General features: G+C 45.9%; 1 protein-coding gene and 1 non-coding gene across 2 annotated transcripts in view; one reads left to right on the plus strand and one right to left on the minus strand.

Moving 5' to 3' along the window:
• Fstl4 (follistatin like 4) overlaps positions 1–26,126 on the plus strand; it is a 403,135-nt gene that overhangs the window by 305,157 nt on the left and 71,852 nt on the right. The window lies entirely within an intron of this gene.
• Positions 21,137–21,210, minus strand: Trnaa-cgc (transfer RNA alanine (anticodon CGC)). The gene has a single exon. It is a non-coding gene; the product is annotated as a tRNA-Ala (tRNA).

The raw sequence follows: 26,126 nt of genomic DNA on the forward strand, positions 1-26,126 counted from the left end.
TCTCCTCCATCCACACTCCCTCAGCAGGGTCTTGCCCCATCCACACCTCAGTTTCCAGGTCTTCGGCAGCCTCCTGGAGTCCCACACACACGCACTTGATCACTACTCATGGCACCACACACTGTGTGACTCTGAATCGTTCCTCACAAGCCCCCCACCATATCTGTCCCAGTGATGCACTGTCATCTGTTTCTATTATTTCGTTTATAATCAGATGAAATGCTTCCAAGGGAGAGGTAGAGTCTCTAAGGAGCTGCCCATGGCAGTGGGGGAAGGCTCCAGGGCCAGGCAAGGAGCTGGAGGTGTGGACCGTGTGGCTGAGAGTCTGAGAGGCATGGCAGGATTGCTGGGCCTGGTTTGCTGCCTGCCAACAGGTTGGCCAGAAAGCAGCAAAGGGATCCCATTGAAGAGATCTATGGTGAAGGAAAGCCGTTTATAGAGACGACAGGTAAAGTGCAGGTGCCCTGCAGCCTGGGGAGCCTGTCCCCTGGCCTGCCCAGCTCCAGGAGGTCTGACAGCTGTTGACTGAGCTGAAGACAAAGCCATTCTCAGAGCTGTGTGTGGGAGGCCCAGAAGGGCCATATTTGATGTTTCCCTCCCCAGTGGTCCCCTGTGGCTCCTGCTCTGCCCTATGCCAGTGAACCCACCCCACAGCTACCTAGACATGATGCCTGCAGCTTCGAGTGTCCAAGTGGGGATCCACAGACCCTGCAAAATGTAACTACATGGGAGCTTCCCAGTCACCCACGTTGGACCCATGCACCAGGGCCAGAAAACAGGCCACCAGTCCTAAGAGGGAAGATAGATTGGAGGTTTGTGTTGCTTCCATGCAGAGGAGGCTGGGGGCCTCCCCATAGCCCATTGGGAGCTCTGCCTTCCAGCTGCAGCTTCCCAGGCTCTGCAGCTGGCAGCAGAGGGGTTAACCGAGGTTTCTGGTGCTGATTGCAGCAACTCTAAGCAGGAGCCGCAAATAGTCTCACCTGCTTCCCGCCATTGCATGCAGAGATAAAATTGCAACTTATTTATTCACTCTCCTCTTCCTAGACCTGGGCCGTGATACTCGATAATTAATCACTGAGCTGCCTTTGCAAGGGGGCACACCCGGCTGGGAGGATGGGGTCCCTCCGATGGCGCGCCTGCGCGGCTGCCTTAACAGATTGACTGCCGAAGGCTTGTTCCGAAGCCTCATTTTTCATCTTGGCCACTCTCTCGGGGACAGAGGGCCGTCAGCACCCCCTGCGCACTCAGGCACTGCTCCTGGCGTACTCGGCAAGGCACTGAAATTTATTTCATCCATTTGAATACAAATGCAATTGAGACAAAATTCCTTTTGTTTCAGAAGCCATTGCTCCATTTCTGTTTCTCGTCAAGTGAATTGACAGTCAAAGAGAGTCTAAATAAACAACTCTGTGCCTGGCTGTGCCAGGTGAATTACATTCCCCCACCCCTAACCGGGACAGGGTGCTGTCAGGTCAAGCTGCCAGCCCAGAGATGGGAACTGATTTTGGATAGTTCTAGAAGCAGAATATTGGGCTTTGGGCTATGTGGGTGCAGGAGAGGTGAGCTGGGAGACAGGTACCCATAGCAGCAGGACACCTACCTCTCTGTCACAGGGCCTCTCATTCCTGGTATCCAAAATGGCCTTAGAGACTTTTTCCATCAGCATTGAAGCTGGTCATTCATACATGATGATAACTGCTACGGAAATAGCATGAAAGTCAGGAGGGCTTCCTGGAGGAAGGTGGGCTCAGGTTGGGCCTCAAAGACTGAAGATGGGGTAGATAAAGATGGAGAGAAACAAAGGGCTGTGCTTCAAGATGAAAGCAAGATGCAGAGGAAGACTTAGGAGTGGGCTTCAAAAACATGCATTCTTTCCATTTTAGTATGATTGAATTTGGATGGATCAGTATGAGACACTTGGAGCTGGGCCTCCAAGATCAGGCTGAGAGACCTCATCTCCACTCTGTCCTGTGGAATCCTGACCTTAACAACCCCCAAGGTCCCCAGTGTTATCCCAGCTCTCAGGAACACCTCAGAGGCCAATGCCACTGAGCTGACCTTGCTCCTGTGACATGCTCTACCAAACAGGGGCAAACAATATATGGCCCTTGCCCAAAGGGCCTCTTACAGAACAAGTGTGGCTTCCTTGAGCCCAGGATGCAGGACATTGGTAAGGACACAGCACCACCCCTGAGGGATGGAGAGTGGCCACTGACAGATCCCCATGCTGGCCTCTGGAAGGAAGACAGGCAGTGGTCCCTGTGATCTAGGTACAAATACCAAAATGGATGTGAGATCTAAGATGTAGGGTGACCCTTAGCCCCAGATGTCCCCTTCAGTGCTGTCCCACCATCCTGACAGGGGCTGCCACTCAGGTCTATAGAGTAAGGTCATCGACACCACCAGCTGCTCAGGAAGCAGAGGCCCTCCTAGAAAGACCTTGTCCCCCTTGTGCAGGGACTAGGTGTGAGAGAGGCTCCTGACAATCTTGATGCCATTTCTCTGGGAGTTTCTGACTGCGGGGCCCTGAGCCCTGGATCATGTCAGGTTTCAAGCTGCTTGTGGCTGAGCAGGTTCTGTGTTGGGGCTTGTGGATATTGAATGTGACATTGTTTCCAGATGAACAGCAGCATCCCATTAGACAGTTCAATACAATGAGTGGGCAGGAGCGGAGCCTGGGCAGATTCCAACAGGCCCCCGGGAGGTGTGGCTGCCGCAGCCTGGAGTCCTATCTGCGCTGCCATAGGTGCCTGGGGCTCCTGGCCCACCATGGGGCATCCCATGGACAGAGGGTCCTCTTCACTACCACAGGTCCCTGCAGCCCATCTCCAAGACTGTCATCTTGGGCCTGCAGACTCCACAAGGCCCCAGCCTCAGGGAGGTTAAGTCAGGTGCCCTCAGGGGTACCCAGTTATTGGGAGGTGTGGCTGGGATACTAAAAATAGGTCAATCTTTTTTTTTTTTGTTTTTAAGTAGTAACTGTTCTTCAGAGAGCCATTACTTTTTACCAGTCACTGTGCTACACTGTTTATATTTTATGTTGTTCAGTCCTCGAACAAGGTACTATTACTAGCCCAATTTTGCAGATGAAATGATTGAGGCCAGGCAACAGCAGAGCTGGGATTAAACCCAGGCAACTCCAACTCCAATACACACGGCCTTTCCACTGCAGTATTCTGCTTCTCAGAAGTTAGGTGGTGGGCGAGATGGAGATTGTGTGACGTGGCAGTCGTGGAAGACTCCTTGGAGGAGGTGGCAGTTAACCTCAGGATGGCATCAGGAGGATATGGGTGATTGGAGTAAATGGCAGGAGGAACAGTACAAACAAGACACTGAGGACACAGAACTCATTCAGAAAATAGGGAGCTACTGCAATCCCAGTGCATGGGGGACCATAGTGGTGAGGTCAGCCAGAAGGTGGAGGCCTCTCATGTCAGGCCAGAGAGCCATCCAAAGCTCTGGGCAGGGGAGAAGCAGGGCCAGGGCTGAGCTGGGTGGGATGCAGCATCTGAGTCTTGGGAAGAGACATGATCCAGACTGCTGCCTCCAACACAGGCCAGCGCTCAGGAAGCATCCCTGACCACTGATTCAACAGGTGTGATTGCAGCTGTAATTCACCAACGCCCAGCGGCAGCATTCACCTCCTCTATAAAACAGTTACCCCATAAAGCTTTGACAGGCTGAAACCTGAGGCTGTCTACCTGAAGATCACTGCAATTTGGCCCCGTGACCGTAAAGCAAGGGGGTCAGTCCAGGCAGCCTGGCGGTGCAGGGGCTGTCCAGTGTTGAGGGATTGCTTTCAAGTGAAAGGAGTGGAAAGATATTTAAAAATCAGTATTCCTCAAATCAGGTTTTCCTTTTGTAGGATTAAGAAATGCTCCATTCAAGCCCTGAGGAAGAATGTGATTTGATGACAGCATCTGGGTGATTAGTGCATCTTGTAACTTGCAGAGGCTCACAGGCACTTCAAGTAAAAGCAAAGAGAGTGGAAATTGCTTCCAAAAATCTGCCAGGATGGCCCACCTGCTCCTTAGAATCCTTAGGGCCCACTATAGACCAGCTCAAATGCCCTGCCTTACAAGAAGGCATCCCCATGTCCCCTCTCTCTGGTCCTTCCTTGCTTCCAATGTGCAGCAGAGGGTCCCCTTTGTAAGGATGTGGCCTTGAGCCGGTACCATTCATCAACTCCAGAGCAGCAACATGGCTCCTGAGTTGATTTTTTTTAAGCCCCTTAGAACCATAGCTTTTGGGTGAAAAAGGTTCTTGTCGAGACTGAAGAGGTGATTAACTCCTAGTGGGTGGATGTGCATCTAAAATGTATTCCATAGAAATAAGATCTCTTCCACACACACAAAAAAACTGAATCTCAATACAGATGGACTTAAACTTGGAAATCTGGGAAGGACTCCTTAAGTTCCAGGGTCCATTGTTCCTCTCTGATAGTAATACAAGCTTACAGGCATTCATCATGCACCTGGGACAATGTTAAATACATTTCCCATGTTAATGTTCACAGAAAGCCTATGAGGCAGATCCTGTTATGATTTTCCTCCGGAAACTGAGGCCCAGAGAGGTTAAGGAATTTGCCCAAGGTTGCACAGTCCATGGTAGAGCTGGGATGAGACCCAGTCTTCCAAGTACTGTACACACACACACACACACACACACACACACACACGGGGACACTTAGCAGTAGGCTCAGTGTGATGACCATGTCATCTACCCAGACTTACAAATTCCATGAAGGCCGGGCCAGGTCAGATTCTGCTGTGCTCAGGCACCTGGTGGACTAAGTGACCCTCAGGACTCCGACTTGCCAGGAGTTTTGGTGCAGCTGACTCCACGTCCAGGGTAGAAATATCATGTGAGCTGGAGGTTGGGAAGGCACCCCAGTGTCAGGACTTGCCCGTGGCCTTGGAGGATGCTTTGAGATGATTCTTTTAGAACCATGAGTTGGAAAACGCAAGAGGTTGCATCCTACTCCATGTCATTTAAGCGTGATGTTCCAGAGCCAAGGGCGTGGGCAGGGGCTAGGAGGGTGTCCTTCCTCTCCTGTTGGAGGAGCCTTTGAAAACAGAGGCAGCCTTTGGGGAAAGTGCTGGGCTGGAGCCTGGCTGAGCCTCCCTTGAGTTCTCCGTTCCCCTCACTCCGCCACGCTGCTCAAAACTGAAATATGATTCCCATTATGCTTAGGTATTGGTTATCCCAGCAGCTCCGTCCCCATCGCGATGGCCCTTTGTCTTCTCATTTCTCTGCATTGTTCACAAATATTTTTACCTTCTCTCTCTTCTTTCAAGGAGCTCTCTACCTGTTCATAATCAGAAGGCAAATGAACTCTGTATAGATCCCCCTGTCCCCTCATAAGTTGGCCGGGCATAGGAGGGGCATCATCAAAGGGTATCTGCACTGACTCAGTGCCATGCTTTGACCACCCACAGGGCTAGCTGGTAGGGTGTCCAGAGCATGACCCATCACCTGGTAGTCACCTGCTCCAGAGCCATCCATGGCTCCCTATCTCCCACCTCACCAAATCTGAACACCTCTGCTGCCCATTAGGTCCCATGCCCCAGACAGCCCTTTCACGGCACCCTGACATCCTACCCAGACTCTCTTCCCGTGGGTTTGTTTACATTTCCCTGGGATCCCCCTCCATGTGAAAAACTAATCTGTTCAAGGATGGTAGGGACTTGTCTAATTTGCCCATCTCTGCAGGATCAGGCACCAACTATCCTCACAGATTTTAGAGACTTAGATTATTAACCATTTCAAAAAAGAGAGTGGGCACGGGATTGGCAGATGGGGGTGGGGCTCATCTGGGTCTTGGATGCCCGTGTCTTCTCCAGGAGGGTTGTCCAAGGGCTTCAGAAAGAGAGCAAGTGCTCAAGACAGAGTCTGGCTGACAGCTCCAGACTCCAGCCCGCAGGGGAGACCTGTGCCAGGGGCTGCAGCTGCACGGGTGGGCAGAAAGAGAGCGGTGATGGTGGCAATGGTGCAGTGGGGAGGACGCTGGCCCAGCAGGCACGATTCGGCTTCAGGGCCACAGCTGCAGAACTACCAAAGAGCCGGCTGTGTTTAATGTTAATCTTTTCCTCATGCTCTTCCTCCCTGTTCTGTTCGTAGTTGTTCTCTTTATATCAAAGAAGACATTTGGCATTTGTTTTTTAAGGATTGGCCAGCTTCGCTTAGCATAATCTGCTCTAATGCCATCCATTTCCCTGCAAATTCTATGATTTTGTCATTTTTTAGTGCTGTGTAATACTCCATTGTGTATAGATGCCACATTTTTTTTATCCATTCATCTATTGAAGGGCATCTAGGTTGGTTCCACAGTCTAGCTATTGTGAATTGTGCCACTATGATCATTGATGTGGCAGTGTCCCTATAGTATGCTCTTTTGGAGAGAAAGGGAGAGAGAAGGGAAAGCATATGGAAATGGTAGGAGACCCTCAATGTTACACAAAATTACATATAAGAGGTTGTGAGGGGAAAGGGGGGGAACAAGGGAGAGAATTGAACAACAGCAGATGAGGTAGAGAGGGAAGATGGGAGGGGAGGGGAGGGGGGATAGTAGGGCATAGGAAAGGTAGCAGAATACAGCAGTCACTAATAGGGCATTATGTAAAAATGTGAGTGTGTAACCGATGTGATTCTGCAATTTGTATTTGGGGTAAAAATGGGAGTTCATAACCCAATTGAGTCAAATGTATGAAAGATGATATGTCATGAGCTTTGTAATGTTTTGAACAACCAATTAAAAAAAAAAGGAAAAAAAAAAGAGCCGGCTGCACCTCCAGCTGCTGCCAGCTGCCACAGCCTCCCCCCCCCCCCCCCCCCCCCCCCGCCTTGATCCTGTCTTAGGATCAAGAAAGGAATGTCACACTCCCAACAATCAAAGGACAGTGTTTTTAATGACCTGACTCAATCTCATTAAATGAAACAACGTTTGATTGTCTGCAATCTGACCAAGGAGCAGAGACTTGTGAGATTTGTCAGAGTTTCAAATATGCAAATGGACTCTCAGAGGTAGGAATAAATCAGGTGGGATGTGAGCCAGGGCCGGCAGCCCCCCACCCACTTCTGTGTAGATCATACCCTGCCTTTCGTGTGCCTGTCCCCTGCTTCTTGCCCCAGGCACATGCAGTGTTGGAGCCCACAGCCCCCTGTCCAAAACCCTCAATTGCTGTTTCTCTGAGCATCCCACCAGCCCCATCTGCACCCTCCGGCCAAACACCTCCAAGGCCTGTTCTCAGCTCCATCCTGAGCAACACCTGGGATCTGCTTCTCCCTGGGCTCGGCTGCCCTGGGCCTGGGAAGGAATGCCACTGGATGTCTGGCATTATTTGACATGAACAGGAAGGTAAGAGAGAGAAGCTTAGGGCAAGCCATTCCCTGGATCTGGACGTTGCAACAGAGCACTCACATCTGAGTCTGGGAGATTGGTCTTCTTTTGCTTTCTGTGTCATTTGCCAGTGGACACATTCTTTCAAGGCAGAGTCCATGTCACTGTCCACCATTTGGACAGCCAAGAACCAGACTCCCTAAAGGCACAGCAAGAAACTTGGAGAACTCCCCCACACAATCCCTGCCCCACAACTGAGCTTTAAGTGACCCAGAGGTCCCCAGGAGGTGCTCCTTTAAGGAACACCCAGTTCCTCCACCACCATTCTTGAAAATGTCACTGATGAGCGATTCTCGGAGGCAAACAGAAGGCTCCTAATGTGACCTGGTAAGAAAACAATGGCATCTTTGCTATTATGGGACATACCTCCTTCTGCCAGGGTCCCAACCTTGTGCTAACAGACACTCCATGCCCCTCAGCTAAACAATTATGTCTCAGAACTTGACAAGTGTCAAAGGTGGTCTCTTTAAGAAGAGACAAATGTCAGGTGAGCTTTGCTTTGCAGGACTGTGGTGTTTGTTCAGAGAAAATTGTTCTCCAGGTAAAGGGACTAACAAGATTGGTACAGTTCCTTCCAAATCAGGAGCCTGGGGGCTCAGAGGATTAGAGCAAGGATGGAAAAGTCCTGGTTCAATGGGGCTGAGCCCAGGTGAGAATTTAGGGTTGGGTCAGGCAGAATTGGCCCATGTACCCATGGGCACAGTGACTCCAGTATCCACTGGGGGATCCCAGGGCAGCCCAGTCACCACGACATAAAGGGATGTCTGTCATCCCCGGACAGAAATCTCTACTCCCACCCTTAGGAGCAGCTACTGTACCTCTTATGCATCTCACGAGAAGATCACCCAGAAAGAGGGGTGCTTCAAATGGAGAGAAACCGATCCTGCTGCATTTCCAATCATTTATTCAATTATTCCATGAATGTTAATTAGAAATGGATAGTGCAACCGTGAGCTGGCGAGAACCAGAATCAGGGACTTCCCCCCCATCCCCAAATGCTACAGAGCACACCAGGATTCCCCTGGGACCTCAAGATTTCCAGAACTTCCCCCGCCTCCCATCTCCACCCTACAAAGGGCACATCCTGCTACCCCTGCCTGGAAGCTCACACCCCCTGCTCTCACCCTTCTCTGACATCCGGGAAAATTCTGTTAAGACTCAGTTCAATGTCCTCTGGGCAGAGGGGCCTGAGGATGCAGAGCAGAAGCGCAGCCAGTGTTTGGTCGCTGCCTACCTGGCCCTAGCTTCCTCCCCTGGACTTCCTCATCTCCAATCCCTGGAAAGCCAAATGCCAGGACAAGAGGCCCTGCCCAGTGCAGACCCTCAACTGGTCACTCACAAGAAAAGCCCTCCCTGGCCACCTCCCCTCAGTCTCCAGTTCCATTGAGCTTGTCCCCTTTTATCCTCATATCCCAGTTATTCAGTCCAAATCTCGGAGAGTCCTGCACCAGGACTGCAGTGGCCTCAGGAGGGAGCTCAGTTTGGGATGCTTCTCTTCTCTAATCCTCAGTTTTCTAGCTGTATAATGGGGGTAAACCCACTCTCCGTGGTTGTCCTGAGAGTTCGAGGAGATAGTGTGTGTAGGGGGCTCAGTGACTGAGGCAGGGTGACCAGGAAACATCAGCTTCTATTGTGGCTGGGGATTTTGCTTCCTAGGTCCAACTTATCTGGGGGACATTTTCCTCGAAAGGGGATTCTAGGCAGAGGTCTTTGAGGGATTCTGGACGGATGACCTTCACATGGTCCTTGGGATCAGTAATGCAGATCACGCCAGGCCCAACATCTCAGCTTTGGAGACAGTGGCAGGCTCAGAGCTCCAGACCAGTGGGGTGGTATGAGAAACAGGATATAGGTGACTCCCCTGGAGGTGTCCCAGACCCAAGGAACAAGTGTGTAGGCCACTGCTCACCACCAAATGGTCACCAGGCATATTCCACATGTCAGGCACTGGGGAACAACTGGGATTCAGTGGTGATCAAGACCAGAGGTGGCTCCTGCCCTTGGCACATACAGTCCCCAGGGGAGATAGAAAAGCAGTGGAGATCTGTAGCTGGGGTGGCTCTGAGAGAGGTCCCTCTCTGAAGAACAATGAAAAGGAAGGAGTCAGATGCATGCCCAGGAGTCCTAGAGGTGGGAAGGAACTGGCATATTCAGAGTCTGAAGGCAGGCCACTGTGGCTAGGATGGGGAGCACAAGGAGCTATAGATGGGCAGCCCTCAGAGGAAAGAGGGTGGCCACTCTGCAACTCTAGGGGGTGCTTGGCTTTGGGGTTGTGGAATGCCAGGTCCTGTTCTAAGCTTGGGGAAACACCAGGAGCAAGACTGGCCAGCCGAGATCCCTGGCCTTGGGGAGCTTCCCTGCTGATAGGCAGGATGTTGGGATCCTCCTTTGGGGCGGAGTGCTTAGTACTGCCACATCAGAAAAAGTTTTCAGAGCAGCTGGGAGATGACTTTCAGGCTTTGTTTCCCCCCCACCTGTTCCAGTCCATCTCCCCAGTGGCTTGGACCCTTCACAACTGGAAGTAACTCAGCACAGATATTTATTCCTGGGCTCAGGTAGCAAGTTTTTAGCTCACTGCAGCTGGAACCAATGGACTGGATGGAGCCTGAGACTTGTGATGCCAAGGTTTCCCGAATGTCCTTCCTCCCCATGTCCATCGGCCGCTTTCCACCTATATCAGCTTATGTAATGTGACCACTGGAGGCCAGGGGACCCTGAAGTGATTGTCCAGAGTGGGTGGCCACCTACAGACCTGGAAGGATCTGTGGGTTGATTTGCCCGCTTCCCCTAATCTCCATAAATGACCTTGTTTTGTAGAATGGCCATAACAAATTGCCCCAGGATAGCTGGAAACAACATAAATAGGTTCTCCCATAGTTCAGAAGGCAGAATTCAGAAATCAAGGTGCTGGAAGGACAGACATTCATCTTGGGGCTCTAAGAGAAGATCTTTTCATGCCTCTGCCAACTTCTGGCTCCTGGTAATCCTGGGCTGTAGCAACATAAGGCCAGTCTCTGCCTCTGACTTCACTTGGCCTTGTTTTTCAAATAAGGCCACATTCTGTGGTCCCAGTAAACATGAATTGGTGGCAGGTGGGGAGCATTATTCAACCAGCCATGGGCCCCAAGAAGGATGACCCTGTTGAGAGTTGATGAAAGATGCCCGCCATGTGGCATGTCTTAGATCTTTCTGGTCTTGTGAACTTCTGCACCCATGACCTTTCCTATCCTCAGTGGCTCCCTCTCTGTGCCATGTCCACATTCCCCTTGGGCCCATTTGAGGGGCCCCTGACTTTCCTAGGAGATGTGTGCAGATGATCAGCCCAGGCTCTGCCCAACCCTCCTCCCTTGGTTCTTAGTCCCCAAGTATTGGCTATAATCTGTGGTACCAGAAATCTAGAGAACACACCATCAGTTCTAAAGGACTTCTTTACAGAAAATGACATTCTTCTGCATGAATCTCAGCATCAAAACATTACTTGAATTTAAGTACATGGTATATAAGTGTTATGCTTGAATTCGGGACCCCCAAAAGACCACCAGAGACCCAAGATCGATGTAAGCAGCAAAGAGGTGTTTATTTCAAGCTAGCTTGGTCCTCCGCGCGCACACAGCAACTGGTGACGCTGAGAGGCCCCGAGCCCAGGGTTTGCAGCAGTTTTATACATTCTTTGGAGAAGGCAGGGACCCCCACATACTTCATAGCATCTCTTAGCAAATCATCACACACCGAGGGAAAATCAAATAACAACTCTAAAACATGATTAGCACATTCACTGGCGGGAACAAGTTGGGTAGGGGTGATTGGTTACTACAAGAGGGGGATTCATTTGAACTGATTGGCTTAACTCATGAGGGGTGTACGTGCTGAACTACGTGGTTTCCCAACACGTTATCAACCACCATAAACTACTGGGAGGGTCATCTGGCATCCCAGGTATTTCCCTGTCTCATGCTGATTGGTGGCTGCTAGGGGGCTGCTATGGATCCCCACCTAGCCTGACTGAGTCAGGGACACCTGGCGCAGCAGATCTCTCCTGTTATTTGTAGATAAACCACTTAGCAGGGTGGGAATGTGCCTAGGAGTGCTCTGTGGGTCTTTCCAAGGACAAAGGTCATGTCCCTTCCTTGGACAGGCTTTGCTCTGAGGTAGAGGCTGCTTTTTCATAAGCTCAGTCCTGTGTTGACCTGAGCTGGTGAAGGGTCGGGCTGCCCAGTGCCTCTCCAGGGAATGGTGCCCAGCACCCTGCCTGGTTCTGGGATCCCAGGGCCTGAGTTTCAGGCCCAGCGAGGCTGCTAGTTCCCTGTGCATCTGAGGCTCCTTCGCCCTCTGGACCTTAGTTTACTCATCCCTGGAGGTGTGGAGGGTCAGATGGTCTTTAAGGATCCTTCCCTCCCGGGTGTCCTGTGTCTAAAGTCCTGCTGTCAGGAAGTGGTGGGGGTCTTCCAGGTTGGAATGACCTGCAGAGCTCTAGGGAGGGCTACTCCCCTCCTGACACATCCCTCTGAGCCAACACCTGATGCTCACTGTCCCACTGAGGACTTCCTGTGTTGGCCCCAAGGGTTTCTGGAATGAGCCTGTGCTCGGCCAGCCTTCTAGAGCATCAGAGGAACAGATCTTGGCTCCCTGAGACTAAGTTGGAAAGAGGGACGTCCTCGTTAAAATCTGTCTAACTCGTGACAGAACAGGAAGCATAAGCCAGGGTCAGCCTTGATGGAAGGTGAGAAAGAACGTTTCATCAGAGGCACCTGAGAGCAGAAGGACTCTCCCTGTGGCTGGGGGGCAAGTGGGGTGTAGGACCAAGAAAGTATCTAATGAATGGCAGAAAGTGGGGAGCTCCGTGGAGGGTGCCTGCCATGTGGCTGCACTGCAGCACTTACACAGGGTTTCACCAGGTCCCTCTTGCTCCAAACACACGTGCCACCTCACACCCAGAAGCAGAGGGGGAGACAGGTCTTTGGACAGGATTGGGGGAGTGACTGGCCCCCTGTGGACTGGCATTTTTAGCCACATGGGGGAATTCCTCAATGCTGCTAAATGGCCCTACATTAATTGATGTGATTAATCTAGCATTGGCTGAGAGAACAGCTATCACCACCGATATTCTAGAGTGCCCCTGGGAACATCCCTGTGGACCTCTTAATGTTCCTGGGATCCATTTTTACCTCTGTGAAGTAGGTGCTACGATGGGGCCAGGCCCTGGGACTGAGCCCAGAGGAATGTACAGCTCTGGTCACAGGAATGGGCAGAAGGTGGTGGGATGCCTAGCCCCAGACTGGCTGTTCTTTAGCTTCACATCAGCACCAAGTATCCTGGGTAAATGAATCCTCAGAGCTTCACCTGGAGAAAACCCAGGACCTCCAGGATCCCCCAGAGCAGTCCTCATTAATAGGACAGCTGCCCAAAGGGCAGCCCAGGCCTAAGAGTCCCCTGACCTCTATGCAGGACCTTCCAGGGGAAAAGAGAAGAGAACTAATGGGAAATAGCAAGATATTTTGTTTATGTATATATGTTTCAGTTAGAGTTAGCCGTATGTTTCGTCTGATAATATTTCAGTCATTTCAAAAACTACCACAGAAGTGACTTATACACAGACAGAAAAGCATGTGACTCAGTGAGGAGCACTCCCAGCTGACCACTACCCCAGTGAAATAGAACATGCCAGACACCCTCCCTCCTGCCCTTCTACCTCCCAGCATAGCATGATGATTTTCCTGCCTTTCTAATACCTCAGAGTAATTTTGCCTGTTTTAGGAACTTCATATCAGTGAAATCGACTGCCTTTTACGTCTAGCTGCTTGCTCAAAACTGCCTGCGAGAGTTGTCTCTTGTTAACTTCATCTATAGATCTCTTCCTTCTCATCATGATAATATTCCTTTGGAAGAACATGCCACGGTTGATACACCTAAAGTTGTTTCCAGTTTGGGGAAATTATAAATAATGCTCCTATGAATGTTCCTGTGCAGTTCTTTAATATGCATTTTCTTTGTGAAATACATCTTTGTGTAAAATTGCCAGTCAAGAGTATAACAAAATATTCATTCCTAGTCTTAAACATGCTCCTGTTGCTAGAGGGGAGAATTAACTGTGGCGGGCAGGGGTTGGGATAGGGAGTGTTTTAGTCAGGTTTTTGTTGCTGTTACTAAAAGACCAACCAGAATAACTATAAAGGAGGAACAGTTTATTTGGGGGCTCAAGTTTTCAGAGGTCTCTATCCATACCAGGCCCACTCGCTTCCTCAGGGCCGGAGGTGAAGCAGAACATCATAGTGGAAGAATGTGATGGAGGGAAATGGAGGGGAGACTCCACTAGCCAGATACAAACTATGTACCTCAATGCCTCACAAACCCAATGACCCACTTCCTCTAGCCACACCCTACTGGCCGTCACTTACCACTCAGTTAATCCCTTCATGGATTAAGGATCTCACTTCTCCTCTAAACCTTCTTGCATTGTCTCACACATGAGCTTTTGGGTGACACTTCATATCCAGACCATAACTGGGAGGGCTGGCTTCTGGCCACAAGGCACCTGTCAGAGTCAGCTAGGGATACAGCCTTGAGGAGTAGTGACTATTCCCTCCACCACAGCCTTTGGTTCTGGGTGTTCCTACAGGCCCCTCCTGCCTTTGGGCCAGAGTCACTCTCCAGGAATCTGTGTCACTGAGCTAAGGGATCCTGAGCCAAAGGAAAGATATAGAACAGCAACCAGGAGGGAAGTCAGAGACAGACAGACTTTCCAGGTGCCTTAAATTCCCAGTCTTTGGACAGCTACCTGCTCAGAGGAGCCACCTGCTGCACCCCTCTCCACCCTCCTCTGGGGCCCCCAGCCAGCAGGGACCTGAGGGGCAGAGCTGCCAGCACCTCTATGGCTCCCACCTTGGGGGACGGGATTACCCTCCTGGAGAAACATGCAGACCCCACTTAAAGGGGATATGTGGTTTCCTGTCTGTTCACTTAAATTATGTTTAGTATAATGTTAGTTAAATATGCACAAGCATAAAACTAGGTACATGTGCCTTATGCGTAGTGCTCTATTACAACCATAAAGCTAAAACAAATTTATAAATGAAATAAAAACAAAGTACAAAGCCAATAAACTTCAAATTAACAACATTAATTTAATGGGACAAATGATATTGTTTTCCTGAAATTAAATCAGTGCTCACAGCACGACTCTGGGGCAGGCTGCGGCAGGTCTCTGGTGTTTTCTGCAACTGAACCACATGCAGGGGGGCTACTCAGCCCTTCCACCACTTCTTCTCCATTCAGAAACCTTCTTCCTGCACTCCCCTTTTTGTAAAAGGGAGGTGTAATAAGATTTGTTGTGAGAATTAACTCCATGGATACATGTATCACCTCCTGGATGCCACCTGTGTGGTCAGAAGAACACCACACGTGGGCTCAGGCTCTGCTATTGACATCTCAAAATTCTGAATAATTTTTTAACGATGGGTTCCACAATTTCACATTGCCCTGCACAGTGCAAATTGTGTAGCAGGTCCTATCAATGCATAGCACAGAGTCATGTACACAGTTGACACTCAATAATTGTTAGCAGCCATTACCGGTACCCTGTCCTTGTTACCAAGCACGGTTTTTCTTTGTGATGTTTTCCTCCACAGACAGTTTAATCTTCCTATTATTTAACAGAGGTTGGAGAGGCCACCTCATGTGTGTAATTGTATTTGACTAATTCTCGGAGGCGGGTGTGTGCTCTGGAGCGAGGACTGTGTGTGGAGGAAGGATTAGCATGTGGGGTCACATGGGCAGGGTGTGCAACCTACCCCACCCTCTTCCCCCAGGCTTCTGCCCCAAGTTATTCTATCACTCTTATCGTAATGGATGAAAAATGGGTCCAGATGGAATGCTACTATTTTCTGGAAACCACTTAAGTAGATGGCCGGAGTTTAAGTTAACAGGTTATGGAGTTGAAGACACCTTAATGGATTAGAAGCTCATGCGGAGTTGCTAATTTAATTTCCCTTTTTATTGCTGTTCTCTTACAAAACAGCACAGATAGCCCTTTTCTGAGGGTGAGATATTAACAACCAGAACATTCTGCAAGAGCAAAGAAGGGCATTGAGATTTCACAAGGTCTCTTTATTTGTCCCTGACTTCTCAAGCTCCTCAGCTGGACCAGACAGAAGATAGACCCAAGGGATTAACTGCTCAAAGTTCTAGAAAATGGAAACTGCCTCTGGCTGCTGTCACCAGACTCAAGTAACAACTGTCTGCCCAGAGTGCATGTCTGCAAACAACTCCATCATCCCTTGGCCATGGTGAGGGGTTTGCCAAAGAAAGTTAATATCCCAAGCATCCTTGGAGAGTACATCTTTCCTCCTGGGGCACAGCAGGATAAAGAGTAAGCCTCCCTGAGCTCAGGAATCCCACTCTCAGGGCTGGACTTCTGGCAGAGAGGCAGAAGGGACCTTCTTGGACTGGGAATGACAGGCAGATAAGGACCCCTCCTGGTTAGCATCGGTTTTTAACTCTGGAGTGGATTCCTCCTTTCCCTGCTGGCTACTCAAAGACCTGTGCACAAGGACACAAGGTCACCTGCAACTCTGTGGCTGTTTCTTCTGCCAGTCACCCCTTCTTGGGCCTTCAGGGTTCCTGCCACCTCAGGGTGAGATGAGTCTCAGAAGTCATCCATCAGGGGCCAGCTCTGTGTAAGACACACACCAAGAGCAGGGCCACCAGAGTCTGCAGGCAAATGTCCCAGGTGATGCTGGCCCCAGCTGCTCCCTTCTCAATCAAGAAGTGCTATGGATCCAGATGAATCCCCCAGGCCTGAGGCCTCAGGATGTATCTCCAGTCCAATTCTAGAGCCCGTGTTTGTCCTATTATCCCCAACCGCAAATGTCTACATAGCTACATGCGGCTATTGAGCACCCAAAATCCAGCCAGTCCAAACTAAGGTGGGGCCACAAGCATAAAATACGCAGCAGATGTTGAAGCCTTATGTGGAAAAGAGTAAAATGTTTCATTAGCTAACTTTTACATTGATCACATATTTAAATGATAACATTTAAACATAGAGAGTTAAATAAGGTTTATTATTAAAATTTAGCATCAACTGTTTCTTCCTACTGTGTTGGGTAACTGCCAGGAAATGTAAATTAGATAGATGGTTTTGCATCCCATTTCCAGGAACAACACTTCTCCATAGAAGACAGAGGAAATGTCTCAAAAGTCAACCAGAAGGTCAGGATTGTGACGAGGGGCAAGGGGACTAAACTCTGTCCTAGCAGGTGCTTCCTGAACTGTGGCTCTCCATGGCCTCCTCTCCACGCTCCTGAAGAGGGAGACAGAGGGGATGGGAACCCCTGGCAAGAAGCCCCCAAAGGGGGTACTTAAAAGCTGTACTAGGATGAATACTGTCAGGATCAGAAAGTTAAACTACATTTTCAGGGGCACCTGAGATTTATAAGCACTAACAGATGGTTCAGATCCTCACATTCTCTTTTGAGTCCCAGTATAAAATCCAGAGACGCAGTCGGAGACCTGTGGCCCCGTCAATGCCAGCAGACACTTGCACTGTCTCCTTCAGGGCTAACGCAGAACGCTCGTTTACAGACTAATAAAATCGGAAGAGTTATTATTCCTCTAAACCGCAGACATATCTGGGGTACCCACTTAACGATGCCCATAGAATAAATTACTTTTGGATGACACTTTTTAATTGAATTGAACTAACAGCTTAGTAATATGTTGCAATGAGAAGAATATTAGGATGATTAAAAGATCTGAAAACTCTTGCGAAATTAAATGATTAAACATAATGCTGAGTAAATGAACAAGCCTATGTATATTAATCAGTCATGGGCCTCCACACATGGCGGTGTCGCTAACCACGCATCACGGCCCCATACACACAACTTCCTGCTCCCAGGGCGCCCCCTCTCCATTGTACCCTCCTTACTGCCACTCTAAGCAAGTGGCTTTTTCCGCAGATCAACAATACCCTAGCACTTTAAGGAGTGTGAGTGTTCCCTGAGCCGTTGCCTCTATTCAAGCACTCGTGCCTGTGGCTTCAACACTTAGCTGGGTAGTTAATTCCCAGTCCTTGTTTTTAACTGAAATGAAACTTTAAGAGGAAAAATTAGAATTCTGGCTTTCATTGTAACCATAGAATTGACATTCCTGGTGGAGTCTATCACCACTCATGCTCCGCGTCCCCCGCAATGTCTCGTTTCCCCTTAACCAACTCAGCTCAGTGTGTCTTCATTTTTGCAGAACTCAGTCCAGCAGTGGTCTTAGGAAGCCTGGGAGCGGGGTGTTGGGAGCAGGTCTAGAATCTAAAGCCCTCATGGCCACAGCTGGCTGTTGACCAGAGAAAAAGGCAGCTCCAGAGAGCATCATGGGAGGGCTACCCCTGAGTCCTTCCCTCCCCACCAACCATTGACACTGGCTGCACCAGCAAGCACCAAGCAGGTGCCTTTTGTATGACCTAGAAAACTGATTAACTTCCTTACGCAGCTCATCCCCCACCTGCCCAGAGATAACACATGTAGTTTCTTTTCTGATCTTATAAATCTTTCATGCCCAAGTGGCAGTCATAATTAGTTGCATAAAAATTCAGGTTATGATTCAGTCTGTTAGTAGGAAGCGTGAAAACAGTGAAAGTTTTGTTTCACTCGCTAATAAAAACTCTCAAGGTCTCTGTTACAGAGAACAGAAGGGACTTTGTATCTCATTAAGGATAAAATTCAATTCAGAGCAGAATCTTACTTGCTGGACTTGATGCTGAGTACAGTTTTTTGTTTTTTTTTAAGCCACTCTGGCAGGACATTTAGAACAGGTCTGTGCTCACCCCACCCTGGGCTGCCCTGGTGGCCTGCTCCGGCCACCTTCCTGGGCTGAGTTTGGTATTTCCTAAACCCATGCTGCAAAAAACCTGGCTGAGGCATCTTCTCAAATGAAAGATCCCCCCAACCAAAGTGCCTTTTGTAGCACATCACATTGGAACAAAACACAGTGGAATTCCACTAAGCCAATGGCTCCTGGGGAATAAGTCAGCTTCCTAAAAAGCTCCAGATAAAGCATTGCCATTGTCTCAGTGGTTCAGTGTGATCACCTACCAGAACACTAGCTTCATCTTCCCCAATTTGGCAAATTCAGAGCCATAGAAAGGAATTGCATTTCCCACAGTTGCCAAGGAAACTAAGAGTGCTCTTGTAGGTTAACAAGTGTTGAGAGGGCATCCTCACTTCGAAGCCACTGTCCCTCTATCTGACTCAAACCAGGCCTGGAAGCCAAGCTCATGAAGCAACCCTAACTTGACCCTAAGTTAGCTTGGACAATCCCCTCAGAGAAACAGCTGTTTGAGCTCTGAGCAAGGAAGTAAGTGTTTGCAAGAGGCTGCCCATCCCGAAGATTTGACCCGTGTGAACTATTAATCCCTTCTTTCCATATGGCCCCGCTGGTCATGCCCATCGTGTTAGTCAGGTTTCTGTCATGATGACAAAATACCTGAGAAAAATCAACTTAAAGGGATGAAAGGTTTATTTTGGGCTTGCATTTTTCCAGAGGCTTTAGTCTATGGTCACTTGGCCCTGTCACAGTGGGCCCATAGAGGCACATGGTGAAAACACATGACGGAAGAAACCTGTTTATCTCATGCTGGCCAAGAAACAAAGAGAGAGGAAGGGACAGGGGTCCCAATATGCCCTCCTATGACCCAACTTCCTCACACAAGGCCCCACTTCCTGTGGGTTCCACTACTGCCAACAATGCCACGGGCTGGCAACCAAGCCTTCAACACAGGGTCCTTTGGGAGATTTTAAGATAGAAACCGTTAAAGCTACTCAACCCTAGATCCAGCAATTCAAGTGGTTCTGGGACTTAGGTTAATAGGGAGGAGGGCTGGATACAGATTGCAAGGCAGGGGAGTATGGGGTGGGGGTGGCCCTACCTCACAGATTCCCAGCTCCCTCCCAACTTGTCCCCTGAAACACCAGAGTCAGACCCTCACCTCAACAGATTTCATTCCTCACTTTTCTCCAGGGAAGAAGTGCTGAAAACATTAATTTGTCAAAACTCTGAAAGCCAACAGGCCTGAGCCAACCAGGAGAGAAGCAATCAAGACTTTGTCATCAGAGGAGGTAGACAGCCCCAGTGTCCTATCAACTTTAGTCCAGAATGTATTCCACCATTATCGTAGCTATGCCCTTCAGCCGCCACACCGGTTCAGGAATGGAGCGCTAATACATTCTGTGGCACAGTCTCTTTATGGGAGGACGGGATCCCGGTGCCCCTTGATAGAGAGAGAATAATGGCATCATGCAACAGAACATTTTTGAAATGCTAATGCACGCTCCCCGCAACTTAATTTTATTTTTTTCTTATTGGCTTTTTTATATGACATTTCACAGGCCTGTAGCCTCAATAGCTAGATCGGCATCATAAAAATGACAACACGGTGATTTAAAGAGGAGAGTCCATCAGAGCGAAATGGAGGGTGTACTTCAAAGTATCAGTTTAGCACCTCTTACCTGGGGTCAATGTTCATTTTCAATACATCATTAAAACGTCCTGTTAAATCATCCCGAGAGCGGCTGTGTTCTTCTTCCCAGCTCCATGTTGGATTATGGAGATAATGAGGCGGAACCTTGCAGGAAGGGCCATGGTAGGCTCACACATTTTATTGAGTTAGGGGCTACCAGGGAAGGTTGACCTAAATTAAAAACCCGGAGAGGGAGGGAGATAGAGAAGAAGAGCAGGTCTCTGAGCTTGGAGGATTCCATTCAGAAGTTGCTAGTCAGTGATAGATGCCAGCAAATTCCACGGCTTCTCTCTGTCAGCTTTACAAGCTCAGTATTCACCGAACCAATATCAATAAAAGTCCAAGACACAGTCACGCTGCAGCCAGCAGCCTAGTGAAATAAGGGAGGACGCACTAAGAATTCTCCAACTTCCAAGTCAGATCAAGGCAAATAGGATTAACAGGTCCACAGACCTCAGATGGGAGCAGGGAAAGGGGGTTGGACCAGAACATTGAGCAGAACACAAACAAGCACAAGTTTTATTTTCTTTGTTTGTTTGTTTATTTGTTTGTTTTTGCAGTGCTGGGGATGAAACCTGGGGCCTCCTGCATGCTAGGCAATTGCTCTACCACTGAGATGCAAGCCAATCGAGCCCTAATAACATGAAATTGTTTTTTATGAGAGTATTATAATTGTACACAGTAGTTGGGGTCATTTTGACAAAATCATACATAGCCCTTGATTTTACTCCATTTTAGTCCCTGTTTCCCCATCTCTGATTTCCCTCCCCTCCTCCCTCTCCCATTCTCCTTCCTCTGCTCTATTGATCTTCCTTTCACTAGTTTACTTTTTATTGGTGCTTTCTACATACACATAAAGGTTGAACTCACTATGGTATATTTATATATACCATATATATATGCACATGGCATAATTTTGTTAAATTCCTTCTACATTTCCTCTTTTCCATCTCTACTCCCTATCTCTCAATCTCCTTCTTCTACATCACTGATCTTCCCTTCTTTATGACATCCTATCCCTTCTCTTTTTTCCCTTATTTTGCTCTAGCTTCCTCAAATGAGAGAAAACATTCAACCCTTGATTTTCTGAGTGTGGCTTATTTCATTTACCATGATGTTCTCCATTTCCATCCATTTACCTTCAATGCCATGAAGCATTTCATTCTTCACAGCCGAGTAAAAGTCTGTTGTGTACATGTACCACATTCATGTGTGTGTGTGTGTGTGTGTGTGTGGTGCTGGGGATTGAACCCAGGGCCTTGTGCATGCGAGGCAAACACTCTACCAACTGAGCTATATCCCCAGCCCAATATACCACATTTTCTTAATTCATTCATATATTGATGGGCATCACAATAATTTGGCTATTGTGAATTGTGCTGCTATAAACACTGATGTGGCTGTGTCACTACAGTATGCTGACTTTGATTATTTCAGAAAAATACCAAGGAGGGCAGAGCTGGGTAGTTCCAGCTGGGTAGTTCACTTGGTAGTTCCATTCCTTGTTTTTTGAGAAATAGCCATATTTCTTTCCAGAGTAGTTGTACTAGTTTGCACTCCCATCAACAATGTATGAGTGTACCTTTTCCCCTACATTCTCACCAGCATTTATTATTATTTGTATTTTCTGACAGAAATGAGATGAAATCGGGTAGTTTTTATTTGCATTTCCCTAATTGCTAAAGATGTTGAACATTTTTTCCTATATTTGTTAGCCATTTGAGTTTCTTCTCTTGAGAAATGTCTGTTTAGTTCTTTTGTCCCTTTATTGATTGGGTTATTTAGGTTTGGGGTGTTAAGCTTTCTGAGTTCTTTATATATTCTGGATATTAATCCCTCTCAGAGGAATAGCTGGCAAATTTTCTCCTATTCTGTAGGTTTTCTTTTCATACTCTTAATTGTTTCCTTTGCTATGCAGAAGGTTTTTCATTTGATGGCATCCCACTTATTGTTTCTTAGTTTTATTTCTTGAACTACAGGGGTCTTGTTAAGAAGTCAGTGCTTCTACCAATATGATGGAGTGTTGACCCAATGTCTTCTTCTAGAAATTGCAAAGTTTCTGCCTAATTCCTAAGTTTTTGATTCACTTTGATGTGAATTTTGTGCAGGAAGAGAGAGAGGAATCTAGTTTCATTCTTCTACATATAGACATCCAGTTTTCCCAACACCATTTGTTTAAAAGGCTGTCTTTTTTCCAACATATATTTTTGGTAACTTTGCCAAGTATCAGATGACTATAAGGATGTGGATTTGTCTCTGTGTCTTCTATTCTATTCTATTGGTCTTTTGATGCCAATGCGATGCACTTTTTATTACTATAGCTTTGTAGTATAATTTGAGATCAGGTTTTATGATGCCTCTGACATTGCTCTTCTTAGTCAAGATATAATTTGTCTATTCTGGGTCTCTTATTCTTCCAAATGAATTTTAGGATTTTTTTCTAGTTCGGTGAAGAATGTCATTGGTAGTTTTATGTGGATTGCATTGAATCTGTATATTGATTTTGATAGAATGGCCATTTTGACAATATTAATTCTGCCTATCTATGGAGGGTCTTTTCATCTTCTAAAGTGTTCTTCAATTTTTATTCAGTGTTCTATAATTTTCATTGTAGAGATCTTTTATCTCTTTGATTAGATTAATTCTCAAAGTTTTTTTTTCCCCTGACTGTGAATGGGATAGTTTTCCTGATTTCTTTCTCAACAAAATCACAGAGTATAGGAAAGCTATTGACTTATGACTGCTGACCTTTATCTTTCTACTTTGCTGAATTCATTTCTCAACTCTAGAAGTCTTCTGGCAAAGTTTTTTGGGTCTTCTAGACATAGGATCATGTTATCAGCAAAACAGGGATAGTTTGACTTCTTTTTTTCCTATTTGTATCCATTTAATTTCCTTCTCTTACCTAATTGCTCTAACTAGAGTTACAAGAACCGTGTTGAATAGGAGTGGTAAGAGTCGACATCCTTGTCTTGTTCCTAATTTTAGAGGAAATGCTTTCACTTTTCCTCCATTCAGTAAGATGTTGGCCTTGTTTTGTCATAAATAGCTTTTATAATGTTGAGGTAACCTCCTTCTATCTCTAGTTTCTCTAGCATTTTTAATATGAATGGGTGCTGGACTTTATCAAAGGCCTTTTCTGTGTTTTTTGAGAGGTCATGTTTTTCTATTTAATGTGGTGAATTACATTTACCAATTTGTTCATGTTGAACCAACCTCACATCCCTGGGATGAAACCCACTTGACATGGTGTATTATTTTCTATGTGTTTTTAATGTAGCTTGCTAATATTTTTATAAGGATTTTTGCATCTGTACTATCAGGGATCTTGGTTTATAGTTTTCTTTCCTTGATATGTGTTTTCCTGGTTTGGATATCAGGGTTATACTGGCTTCCTAGAATGTGGTTAAGATGTTCCCTCTCTTTCCAATTCATAGAATCATTTGAGAAAGACTAGTTTTAGTTCTTCTTTAAAGGTGTTATAGAACTCAGATGAAAATCCCTTGATCTTTTTTTAGAAGACATTTAATTGGTGTTTCAATTTCATTAATTGATATTGTTCTGTTTAGGTTTTCTATATCTTCCTAGTTCAATCTGAGATGGTCATATGTGTATAGAAATTAATCTATATCTTCTAGATTTCCAGCTTATTGGAGTATAAATTTTCAAAATGGTTTCTAATGATCCTCTGGATTTCAGAAGTATGACGTCACATTTTGCATCTCTAATTTTGTTTATTTAGGTCTCTTCCCTCTTTCTTTTTGTTAATTTGGGTAAGGGTTTATCAATCTTATTTATCTTCTCAAAGAACCAATTCTTTGTTGCATTGATCCTGTAGAGTATTTTATTTTTTATTCCAGATTTCATTAATTTCAGCTTTGATCTTAATAATTTCTTTTCTTGAACTGATTTTGGAATTAGTTCATTCCTTTTCTAAGACCTCAAGGTAGAACATAGCTTATTTATTTGGGATCTTTCTATTTTTTTAATGTAGGCACTCAATGCTATAAATTTTCATCTTAGAGTGCTTTCAAACTGTCCCAGAGATTTGGCATGTTGTATCTCTGTTCTTATTTGTTTCTAAGAAATTCTTGATTTCTTTTCCCATTTGTTCTTTGATCTATTCTTCATTTAAAAGAGTATTATTCAATATCCATGTGTTTATGTGGTTTCTATTATTTTTCTTGCTGTTAATTTCTAGTTTCATTCTATTGTGATCTGATAGGGTGCATGGAATTATATCAATATTTTTGTATTTACTAAGACTTATATTGTGACCTAGAATATGGTCTATTTTGGAAAAGGTACCATGAACTTCTGAGAAGAAAGTAAATTCAGCTGTTTGGGGGTGAAATATTCTGTAGATGTCCCTTAGGTCCATTTGATTTATAGTATTTTTCAGGTCAAAAATCTCTTTATTAATTTTATGTTGGATAATATGTCTATTGGTGATAAGATTTATTGAAATCACTGGGTATTATTGTATGGGGTCTATTTGGGATGTAATGTCAAGACATATTTTTTAGATAAGTAAGGTACATTTGGGGCATATGTATTTACTATCATTATATCTTCTTTTTGGATTGTTCCTTTTACCAGTATGCAACAGACTTCATTGTCTCTTATGATTAATTTTTGCTTGAAATCTGCTTTATCAGATATGAGACTATCTACTTCCACTTGTTTTTGGACTCCATTTGCATGAAATTTTTTTCTCATCCTTTTACTTTCAACCTATGACTGTCTTTGTCTATGAGATAAATCTCTTGCAAATAGCATATGGTTGGATCTTACTCTTCAATCCATTCTGCTAATCTATGTCTTTTACTTGAGAGTTGATACTGTTTACATTCATTGTAATTATGAATATGTGCCTGTTGTTTCCTGCCATTTTAGTTTGTTTGTTATATTTAATTCTGTCTTAATTTTAATTTAGTTGGCTGCTCTTCTAATGATTTTCAGCTATTTGGGAGCTTTGGGGTTTGTTTTTGGATAACTTTGTGTGCAGTATATCTTCAAGTATTTTTTCTTTGTAGTGCTACCTTACTGGTCATGGATTCTTTCAGTTAATCCTTATCATGGAACATTTTTATTTCTTAGTCAATTTTAAAAGATTGCTTTGCTGGATATTACAATCTTAAACTGGCAATCATTTTCTTTTAGAGCTTGTAATATCTCATTCCAAACCCTTCTTAATTTTTAGGGTCTGAGTTGAGAAGCCAAAAGTGAGTCTTATAGGTTTGCTTCTAAATATGACCTGACATCTTTCTTTTGCAGCTTTTAATATTCTTTCCTTATTTCCTATGTTAGGGTTTTGATTATGATGTGTCTTGGAGAGGTTCTGTTCTGATATTGTCTATTTGGTGTTCTATATTCTTCCTGTATGTGGATGTCTATCTTATTTCTAATATAGGGACATTATTCAGTTGCTCTCATGAAGATGTTCTTAATGCCTTTAATATGTATCTCTGTGTTCTCTTCTATCCCAATGACTTCCATGTTTGTTCTCTTGATGCTATCCCAAAGTTCTTACATATTCTGATTATAATCTTTTCTTTTTTTCCCCCTTTATTGCATACTGAGTATTCTAATTCATATTCACTGTCTTCAAGACCTGAAATTCTGTCTTCAAGGTCTAAAGTTCTATTTTTTACACAATCTAATCTGTTTGGTGATGCTTTGAAGTGAATTTTTAATTTGATTCATCGTATCTTCCATTTCCAGGAGTTCTAATTGGTTTCTTTTTAGTGTCTCTATTTCTTTATCAAAATGGTCTTCCATCTTCTGTATTTGCTTTCTTAATTCATTTCTTAGCTCTTTTTTTAGTTCACTGAACATTGTAATAATCAGTTTTTTATAGTCTTTCTCCAGAATCTCATCCACTTCCATATCAGTAAGACCCAGGGGATTGTGAATTTTGTAGAGAAATTTGTTTGCCTGTTCCTTTGTGGTTTTTTTAAGACATGCATCAACTGAGATGTATTCCCCTTTCTATTTATACACATGTCCTTTTGTGTGTATTATTCTTTTTTAGATCTGGGACATCTCTCCATAGGTGTGACCTAAGGGCCCTCTTTGATTATTCTTCCTTGGGGCATGACTGTTGATTGGATATTTTTTCTCCCCATTCAAAATGATGAAGTAATGTTGAGGCTCAGATGGGGCTAGATTTACTGTGGGGTGAAATTTGCTGTTACTGGACTGAGTTGTTAAGTATTG

This window comes from Marmota flaviventris, chromosome 5 (assembly GCF_047511675.1).
Source record: "Marmota flaviventris isolate mMarFla1 chromosome 5, mMarFla1.hap1, whole genome shotgun sequence".
NCBI classification, from domain to species: domain Eukaryota; kingdom Metazoa; phylum Chordata; class Mammalia; order Rodentia; family Sciuridae; genus Marmota; species Marmota flaviventris.